We start from the raw sequence: 10,811 nt of genomic DNA on the forward strand, positions 1-10,811 counted from the left end.
GCCTGAAATTAGTATATGATGAGTGCACATGGTGCTACAATCTTGTAGCCATGAGGGTGCAAGTATGAGGATGAATGCCAAAACACTAAGGACAATATGGTGGAATGACAGAAGACATCTGGAATATTCCTGAAATTGTGGAATTGACACGTCAGCTTGGACTGCCAAATCTGAATTTCTTGTTTTGTGAGACAGATCCCTATCTTGCTTAAATTAGTGTTAATTGATAATTCTGTCATCTGCAGCTAAGCACAATCTTGTTACACACAGTGTGTGTCCATGTATGGACACACACACAGAGGGTTTGGGTTTTTTTTTGTTTTGTTTTGTTTTGTTTGGTCTTAGTTGATGCCAAAACTAGTAAATTGATTAAATTTCTATTCATTTAAACTTTTGTTTCAGTTATGAAAAGTCAATTTTAATCAAGTAAAACGTGTCATCTTAATTCTAAGAGTAATAGTTTGGAAATTGCAATAACCTTTGTACAAACTATTGTACAAGCATTTCCCATCAGAGTTAGAAACGATGACTCTGTATGTATTTCAACTAAAAGTATTGGGAAGGGTAAAATTAGGAGTTTTGAACATTGGCTTTTAGTTCTGGTTCTTCCAGTTTTTAACTAATTATGTGGCTTTGGCAAAACCACTCTGTCTTTAAGTTAGTTTCTCTATCCTTGCATGGATATTGTGAGACAAAATGAGAAAACACACAAAGTGCTTTGTGAATTGCGATGCATTTTAGAAAAAAAGATTTTTTTAATTTATTTGAGAGAAAGAGCATGAAAAAGGGGAGGGGAAGAAGAGGAGGCGGATTCTCCACTTAGCTCAGAGCATGAGGCAGGGCTCAATGTGGGGCTGGATCCCAGGACTCTGAGATCACTACCTGAGCTGAAATCACTTAACTGTCTGAGCCACCAAGGTGCGTGAATTGTGATACATTTTAATCTAATTTAATGAGTATTTACTGGGTAACAAGTTTGCGCTAAGAGCTCTCCAAGTATTCTCTTCAGGAACCTTACTTTTAATATTGTTATGGAATAGGAACTGTTGACCTTAAACGAAAAACAGCAGGGGCACCTGGGTGGCTTAGATGGTTAATTGCCTGACTTTTGATTTGAGCTCAGGTGTTGATCTCAGGGTTGTGAGTTCAAGCCCCATGTTGGGTTTCATTCTGGGTATGGAGCCTACTTAGAAAAAAAAAAAAAAAGCAAAACAGCAGATAGGTTTATTTGGAAATAGCAGAGAAATTGCAATTCAGGACATGCAAGCTGTGGGAAAACATAAGCAAGTCTGGAGACCAAAGGAGAGGAAATTTTACAGAGAAAAGGAGGAAGTTGGGAGCGACTGCTTTGAACTGAAGGTCATTGGAGGAAGTGGACAGTTCAGGCTGATGATGGTTTCTCACTGGCTGAGCTTGCTGGCTAGGCAAGGAGAAATTCTTCCTACCTCCTCATGCAGGAGTAGTAAACTAGGATTCTTCCTAGTCTGTGTCAATGCTTGACTAAATGGTAGAGTGTGAGAGCTCCCCCTTTCGGCCTCCAGATCCCCCCCCCCCCTTTTTTTTTAAGATTTTATTTATTTGACAGAGTGAGAGAGCACAAGCAGGGGGAGTGGCAGAAGAAAAGGGAGAAGCAGTCTCCCAACTAAGCAGGGAGCCATAAGTGGGCCTCAATCCCAGGACGCTGGGATCATGACCTGCGCCGAAGGCAGACACTTAATTGAGTGAGCCACCCAGGTGGCCACGAACTGCATTTTAAATAAGGTTTGCTTTATTTGGATTCACAGAACTCAACCCCATTTTACAGATGGGGGAATTAAAGAATCATATCTAGTAAAGTGTGCAAATTCATCTCTTTATACTCCACAATACAGAATAGTTCGAAAAATGTTTTTGGCAAGAATAGAGTTATATTTTATTTCTTTTTTTTTTTTAAGATTTTATTTATTTATTTGACACAGAGAGAGAGATCACAAGTAGGCAGAGAGACAGGCAAGAGAGAGGGGAAGCAGGCTCCCTGCTGAGCAGAGAGCCCGATGTGGGACTTGATCCCAGGACCCTGAGATCATGACCTAAGCTGAAGGCAGCGGCTTAACCCACTGAGCCACCCAGGCGTCCCTAGTTATATTTTATTTCTTTTGAAATCCTGAATTATTTACCATTTAGGATGTTATAAACTCAGATTTGGCCATAGTGAAACACTGTTACTGAAGGCCTATCCAGCACCTCTCTGTTGTCTAACATCCTAAAGGAACAATTTCTCCTAGAGGTACTAAAATAATCAACCCTTATGAGGTGATAATCCACGTTAAGCATTTTGGCTAATAATTCCTATTGCCTCTGGAGTTTTTTGAAGACAGATACAGAGAATCCCCAACTTTTTGCAACCTTCTGGCCCACAGGAATAACAAATAGTGAACAGATGAACGTTAAATGCTTCACAGAGACTCTGCCTTTGTAGGCTCTGCAAATGTTACTATGTTGCAATCATGCTTTGATCAGGAAAGTGGCAGAGGACATTTTGGAAAGATTTTTAGTAAACTGTGTTACTTAAACACAGGAGGTACGAGGGTTCATTTTGAAAAGGCAGACAAATATGAAATTGGGGTTCCCAGTATCACTGTTTTGGTGGAGGCATTAGCACTCACACGGTTAATCTCTAAAAACAAAGCAGGTACATTAAACCTTCCTAGGTCAACACTGTTCCTGCCATATTTTTCTTCACAGGGAACTGAAGCGGAGTGACTTCATCAGCCACAGGGTAAAGACGTGAGGATTGCCAACAAGAGGATACGTTCCGGAATTTCAAGAAGTTCCTGGCTTCAGGGTCCGTGTTAATGCATTCTGATGATCAAGGACCATAGTTTCTTTTATCTGGTCCTTCTTTTCATCATGCAGGAGCTTGGCTTAGTGACAAATGCTAAATAGCACTAGAACATCTACTTGGAAAAAAAATGCTTTCAACATAGAAGTTGTAATACATTGGTAAAGAAGCTCATGGTGAAAGTCAAGAAGTTCTACAACTACCATGATACTTATAGGCTTTTTAAATTATGCTTATTACAAACCTCTTTTGGAAACCCATTTCCAGGGACAAATCTGGATTCTTAGTGATGGCCCCTAATATAATTTTCATGGTTGCTGATGAGACACTCGTCTTACAAATCCAGAAAAGCCAGGTTGAACGTCAGTGTCCTCAGTTATCCATCACTATAGATGTTGTGCCACTGAAAGTTTTAATTTAATTTTTTTAAAGATTGTATTTATTTTAAACATAGAGAGAGAGCTAATGCAAGCAAGAGGAGGAGCAGAGGGAGAGGGACAAGCAGACTCTGAGTGCAGAGCCTGACTTGGGACTTGAGCCCACAGCCCTGAGATCATGATCTGAGCCAAAATCAAGAGTTGGATGCTTAACCGATTGAGCCACCCAGGCACCCCTTGAAAGCTTTAATTTCAGGAGGCCTTCCTGGACCATTCTTATCTGGTTGATAAAGTCAGTAATTCAATGAACAATTAACTGACATTATTGATTAGTTACTATACAGCAGGCAACATACAAGAATTATGTTTAGGATACAAGAATGATGAAACTATCCCCAAGAAGTTTACAGTGTAGGCAACGGTCTTCAAACTTTTATATGCAGTAGACTGACTCTCTTGAAACTTATTAAAATGAAGACTTTCGGCCTTCCTCCAAGATTAGAGCTGCCAAGTTGCAAGAATCATCAGGTAGGGGGATGAGGAAAGGTTTGGTCTTCATGTTAGAGTCTATAGGAATGTAACTTCTGGTATGTGAGCATACCCCTGGGGTGACTGCAGAGTCTGGGATGTACAGTGGGCATTGTAGTGTCTTCCCAATATCTGTTTCCCTTCCTTTTGGTAAACGTACTTCCCATCTTTACCCACTGTATTTTAGGAGACTATGTCTCTATGTCTGGTTGAAGGAGTGGGCACATGGCTCAGAGTCAGTCAGCACAATCCCTTCTCTTGACCTCAGTATTTGGCTCAGGAATGGGCACATGACCCAACTCACAATAACAAGAGGTAAAAAGGTGTTTTCTGGGAACTTTTAGGAGAGCATGCTTCCTCACACAGAGAACTTGCAGGAATAGCTCCTCTCTCTTCCAAGATGTACTAGAGGAAGCAATCTCCCTGGGAGCTAGGAACACCTTCTTTTCAGAATGACTCTGACACTATGGAGGGCAGAAAGGAAAGGGATAAAAGGAACCAGTTGTTTAATGTGTCCAATGACAGTGACGAGTCCCTCAACTCGTCTGACTCATTAATCCCTGCTTCTTTTGAGAAAAAGTTTGTTGTTTGGTACGTGTGTGTGTGTGTGTGTGTGTGTGTGTTACTTGCAACAATATAAGTCCTAGCTGTTGTGGTTGGAAGACCATTCACTATACTCTAAACTTCCTGGAGATAGTTTGGTAATTTTTGTATCCTAAACACCCATGGCAGTATGGTGCCTGCTGTATAGTAACAGATCAATCATGTTGGCTAATTGGTGACTGAATTATTGATTTTATAAACCAGATAAAGGTGGTCCAGGAAGACCTTCTAAAATTAAAACTAACTTTGAGATGGGCCCCAGAATCTTTGTGTTAGACAAGATACTCCAGGTGATTTTGAAGTATGTGACAAATGACCCAGTCAATATGTTTAGATAGATCTCATTTTCAGAGAGTAGAGGTGTTTGCCTCATAAACAGTTTGAAAAACTCCTAAGGAAAATATGTAGGTTAAGTGTTAAAAGTTTAACTAAATCATATCTAATGAATTTTATTTTGAAGGTTTAAGTCATCTGTCCCTAATACATCTGCCAAAGATAACTGCTCTTGAAACTTAAAGTCATATATTTTCTGCTTTGCTATCCTAAGAAATGATTCCATTGCAACCACAATGATGACAATTGTTATACCTCTTATGTGGTGAAGTGGAGAAAATGGGTTTTATGTAATCATTACTTAGTGAAAGTTGAACTGTCACCTCAAACAGTCAACAGTCAGAACAGAAAATTTAAGTAAAACTGAGAACTCTTTTACTCAACTTCACAAAAGTAAAAAATGTTACATAAAATTGATATACACATTTATTGTCATCTTCCTCTTTCAGATATTAGCTCATCATATCTATACTCTGCTGATAAGATAGTGAAATGCTAAAATTTAATAAGTGGCAGATTAAAACAGCCAAAAGAAAATTGTACTGTTTATTAACCCGTATCTTAGAGGATTAGGCATAAAATGCTTTCTGTAAATGACGCCTCATTAATATTAATATTCTTTCTACTTGGAGGTGCTCATTATATTTGTAGTTAACCTTTTACTTTCCTAAAAAGATAATCTTTTTCTGAGGAAATGATACAAAGAAAAACAGACCAAAACAATCTTAGAATGTTTTCTATAAAATTGCAACATGCACTGTGGTTTTTTTTAAAAGATTGATTGATTGATCTTTTTATCTATTATCCATCTATTTATTTATCTATTTATCTAGTTATCTATCTATCTATCTATCTATCTATTTATTCATAGAGGGAGAGTGTGTGTGCGTGAGTGGGGATGGGGGATGTCCGGGCAGAGAGAGAATCTCAGACTCCGCGCTGAGGGCAAAGCCCCATGCCAGGCTCCATCTCAGAACCCTGAGATCATGACCTGAGCTGAAATCAAGAGTCGGAGGCTTAACTTAACCAGGTGCCCCGCAACATGTACTTTCAAAAGACCTCCATTCAATTAAATAAGATAACCTTATATGATTCTGAAAACCTTATCTGTGGCTTGGGTGAAATCTTCCTGTGTGGCAACACAGTTCTCCCAATGACTGACCGCTTGAGGCGGAAATTCCATTGGTCAGTATGGGAGGCAGAATTTCTGAAGTGATCCTAAAAGACATCTTGCCCTAATATCCAGCCACCTTGAATCTGATGAGATCTCTCTCGTGATTGAGTTATGTGGCACAACTGACCTTAAGATAGGGCGATTATTCAGGTGGATCTCATCTACTCACATGGGTCCTGAAAAGTGGCGTGCTTTCTCCGGCGGGCAGCAAAATCAGAAAGATTCAAAGTGTGAGAAGGACTTCATGTGCCATCATGACTTTGACAATGGAGGAGGCCATAAGAAGGAAGGTTAAGTGGCCTTAAGGATCAGAGAGAGAGGCCTCAGTGACTGTCAGCCGGGAACTCATAGCTCAAGTAACTTCAACAGCTTCAGTGAGCTTCTTAGTGGGTTCTTCCCAGAACCTCCCCACACGAGCCAGCTGGCCGACACTTGGACCCCAGACTTGTGAGACTCTGGACTTCTGACCTACAGAACTGTAAGATCATAAATGGGTATTATTTTAAGCAACTAAATTTGTGGTAACTTTTTACATTGTAATAGATAATGGGTATGGTAGAGACAAATGCAAGCAGAATATTTAAGGTCGGGAGACCTCAGAATGCTTCTGCTGCACTGGTTTCCTAGACAAAGAGGGTCTCTAGACATAGGAAACAGAGAAACTACAAGCGGTTTCCAACTTTAAAACCCTACATTAAGTTCTACATTTATTATTAAATACTGCTAAATGGATTTACTTGATCTTGATAACCATCAAGCTTCTCTGTTTTCAGCCCCACTGGAACAGACATTATCCCCATTATGCCCAATATTAAGAACAGAACGTAGAACAAATATATGCTAAAAGATTTGGGCTAGAATTATATTAAGTCTGTATTACAACCACAGTTGTTCAACGGTTGCCAATTATGTTTTGAATTCATTAGATAATAATAAACTTGTTTGTATGTAGTAATGCAATTAGATTGGCCAAATCATTCAAAACATGGGCTTGTTGGGCAGGGGACAGTAACAAAAAAGATATTAGTTATTAATTTGTTTAAAAAAAAAAAAAAAACCTGTTACTGGGTGCCTGCTTGGCTCAGTTGTTAAGCAGCTGCCATCCACTCAGGTCATGATCTCAGGGTCCTGGGATCAAGTCCTGCCTTGGGCTTCCTGCTCAGAGGGGAGTCTGCTTCTCCTTCAGCCCCTCACTCCCATTCATGCTCGTGGTTTCTTGCTCTCGCAAAAATAAATTTTAAAAAACTAAAAAAAGACCATTATTTTTGTCCACACCTCACTCTAAAGACACAGATGAGGGAACTAGTTAGGCTAAACAATTATATAACTGATAGCTAAATCATGGCAACAGTTCTAAATGTTTATGATAGAAAGCTTTTTAATCAAACAAGAGTCTATCCAAGTTTAAAACTGGTAAGTGTTGCTGCTCAATTAGCTGTTTGTGAAAAAGTGGAAATAGACTAAAAAAGAAAAAAAGCAGGCTTTAAAGAAATAAAAAAAATTTTAAAAGCGGGTATTAGATTCACAATTAGTGGAACAGGAACTCCTTTCCATTTGGTTTCATGAAACAAATTTACAGAGCGCCAACTATATGAAAGGTATTAATAGATACTCTTTGGACTACAAGAATGCAGAAACCTGTCTCGACCCCACAGGAGTGACCACCTAGGAGGGGAGCAGAGGCAAGTACCTGCAAAAATACAGTATGAGGGGGAAGGGGGGCAGGGGAAGGGGGGAAAGGGAGTGGCTACTGGGGGGAACAAAGAACTAGGGAAGCTAAACGGGCACAGCGCTTCCTTGTGCCTGGAAGGGCTGGAAGGATTTCACGGAGGTGTCCCCTGGCATGGAGACAATGGTCCCCGAGGGGCGTTTCCTCGGAGGTTTATTACATTTTACAGAGGAGATGTCTCATTAGAAACTTGTCCCTTGAATGCTTGTCCTGCCAGGGACCTGAAATGTGAACAGTAAGGAAAACCAGCTGTGGAACTGCTACGCCTCAGGGAGAGATACACAGAAACTATTTAAAGGAAAGTTGAGCCGGCTTTGTGCCCCTGCAGCACACGCCCCTGAGATGTAATTCCCCCGTCCGTCCCGCCGCTTGTCCTTTAATGCGGTGATGTTTAACTTCACTGTTGGAGGAATGTGGAGGATCAAGCCTCTTAAAACATGAAAAGATGGAGCGCCGATGTTTCAGATCCCTGCTTCATGTCTGAGAGGAATAAGGAGCATCTCTAATCCCATTTGTAGTGGCTGGTTTCTTTTCTCCAGTCCAGGGACTTAATCCCTAGACGCCTTGGCGCTCTGGCACTTAGCCTCTATTTGAAGTGTTCTTTTCATATTTGTGGGATGTTTGCTCAAACCAAACTACAGAATTTAGCAACAGGCATGCCCCCCCCCCAAAAAAAAAGGGAAAAGAAAAGAAAAATACAAAGAACATCTGAAAAAGAAGATAGATTTTTTTTTTTTAATCTATTTATTCATCTGGAACTACGTCAGTGGTGTTCGGTAATCTTGATTATATTGCCCTCTAGTGGTATCGAGAGCGTATAAGGTACAATAAACATTTCCTTTCAGGTAGTCTTCAGGTTTATTGAGCATCTATTGTCTAGCACCCAGATAGCCTCTGAGAATAGTGAGACGTTAAGAGCTGGTTCTTCCCCTTGTTGATTTCTTGGTCCAGCAGTGGAGGCATTAGCCATAGCATAGTGTGAGAAGGAACTACAGTGGAAGTATGTACAAAGATCAATGAGCATGCTGAGGAGAAAATAATTAATTCTCCCTAAGCATATCTGGAAGGGCTTTCCAAACACATCACAGTTGAGCAGCGCCTTGAAAAATGCACAGGAGTTTTCCAGCTGTGTGTGTGTGTGTGTGTGTGTGTGCGCGCGCGCGCGCGCGCGCAGGCACATGTGTGTATTGCTTCACGGCTGAAGGAGCAGCCCGGGTAAAGGAAGCTAGTCCTTTATTAACTGTTAAAATACATACTGTGTTCTCGTGATGGCTCTGTGCCTTCCATGTGAGATTCAAATGTGCTTCAGCCTGACGTTATAATCCTACCTCCCCAGGTGTACCCACAAAACACTTTGCAAACTTCCTGCAGGTTTTATATTGGAAAGGTTGAGACAAACTGATTAAATAGACCTTCATATCATAGTCAAGATTCTGTTTTACCATGATTTTATCTATTATGATTATAATAGTATATATAACACATATATAATACAATTTATATAATAATATGTAAATGATTTTGTTCTTAATAATAATCCAGACTACTTTATAACGCATGCTATGGGTGGTTCTCACTTTCCCCTTCTTGGACGTATAAAACTGACTTTGTTTCACCATCATTTCTAAAAGTCCTATGTTCCATAATTTGTGATATAAAAACAGCTTGAAAAATACACTTATTTAACTATCAGACTCCAGTGGTTTATGGATTTGCTGACTTCCTCTGTGGGTCAATATCTTTCCCTTTGGTTATGTAAAAAAAAAAAAAAATTGCAGCACCTTCCTGGCTTCTGGGCATCTGGTCAGCGCTAGGGCAAGTTCCTGGGCTATCCCCAACTCAGCCACCACTGGGCTGCATGTCATAGGCAATTTCTCCTGGAGCACCCCCTATTCCCTCCCACCCCAGATCTGTGGAATGGGGGATGGGCAGAACAGGTATGAGCAAGGTGATTATCTATGACCCAAGATTCTTTGCTTTGCCAAAGTAGCATCCAGTAGGGGAGCAAACATGGGTTCCGAGGCAGACAGATACGGATCAAATCCTGGCTCTTCTGCTTACTAGCTGTGCGATGTTGGCAAGGGCCTTTCTGAGCTCCACGATCTTCTTCTCTAAAATGGAGATGTTAATATCTACCTCCAGGATTGCTGGAGGGATTAATAAGAGTATGTGAAAAGAGTCTGGCACAGAAAATGATCAGTAAAGATTCGCTGGTTTCCTAACTCCCTTTATTCATTGTAACAAGCAACAGCTGTTCTAAACTTCTGCGTAAATATGAGCACAATAGAACAGTTTTTTTGGTGTACTCCATTTTGTCAAAACTAACACACACCTAAAAAGAGCCTTGCCATTTGAAACTCAGTCTCCTTTCCCTCACTTCATTGGCTCTTCAGCCAACTCTCGGCATTGTGACATCTATTGCCCATCGTTTACTGAGAGTCTACTCTGTGCCAAATAAAATGCTGGGATCAAAGCATCAAACACTGCCCTCCAGAAGCCCTCCAGTCAGGTGCAAGGAGGCAGATGAGAAAACCAGCTACAATTCAGCTTAGTAAGTGCTGTGATGCCGAAGGAGCACGGAGGAAGGGCACCTAATTTACGTTGGTCTTTGAAGTGAAGTGGGCACGGAAAATGAATCAGGAAGGATCAGTGTTTCTCTTGTGGGAAATAAAAGAAAGTATGCATGGGGACTGGGGGGATGGGGAGAGGAGGAAGGTGAGGTAAGGGGCAGAGTGGTGAAGATAGAGAGAGAGGACTTTTCCAGAAAGAGGAAGCACAGGTTATTGAGGCTAGAAGACAAAATCCATATTTGTGATCAAATGAATCTTCTAGATCTCCATATTTTGGTTTTTTATTTACGTGCCTGGCAGATGTGATGTTGTGAAACGAATGGGTTTTGCAGCCCAGGTAACAGAATCTTCTTAGAAAAACAGTTACCTGTACCTAAAATAACTCAGCCAGAGGCTAGTTAATGCCAGATCAAAGTTACTAGTTAAACCACAGCGTCTCTAATACTAATCAGAGTAGCTATAATTATTCACGAAATCATGGTGTCAATCTTATTTCATATACATGACTATTTCTGTGATCTATTTTTCCTCAAAGAAACTCCAGCATTTTCTAGACTACAACTGCTTTAAAAAGACGGAAAAGTTTCTCAGCCAACAATATGATTTATTCACTCTGTCTTTGTCCATTCCATCCCTGTACCCCAGCTACTCACCAGATGTGGGCATCTTGGATTCA

The sequence above is a fragment of the Lontra canadensis genome, unplaced genomic scaffold (assembly GCF_010015895.1).
Source record: "Lontra canadensis isolate GAN:19392208 unplaced genomic scaffold, GSC_riverotter_1.0 scaffold3, whole genome shotgun sequence".
NCBI lineage: Eukaryota > Metazoa > Chordata > Mammalia > Carnivora > Mustelidae > Lontra > Lontra canadensis.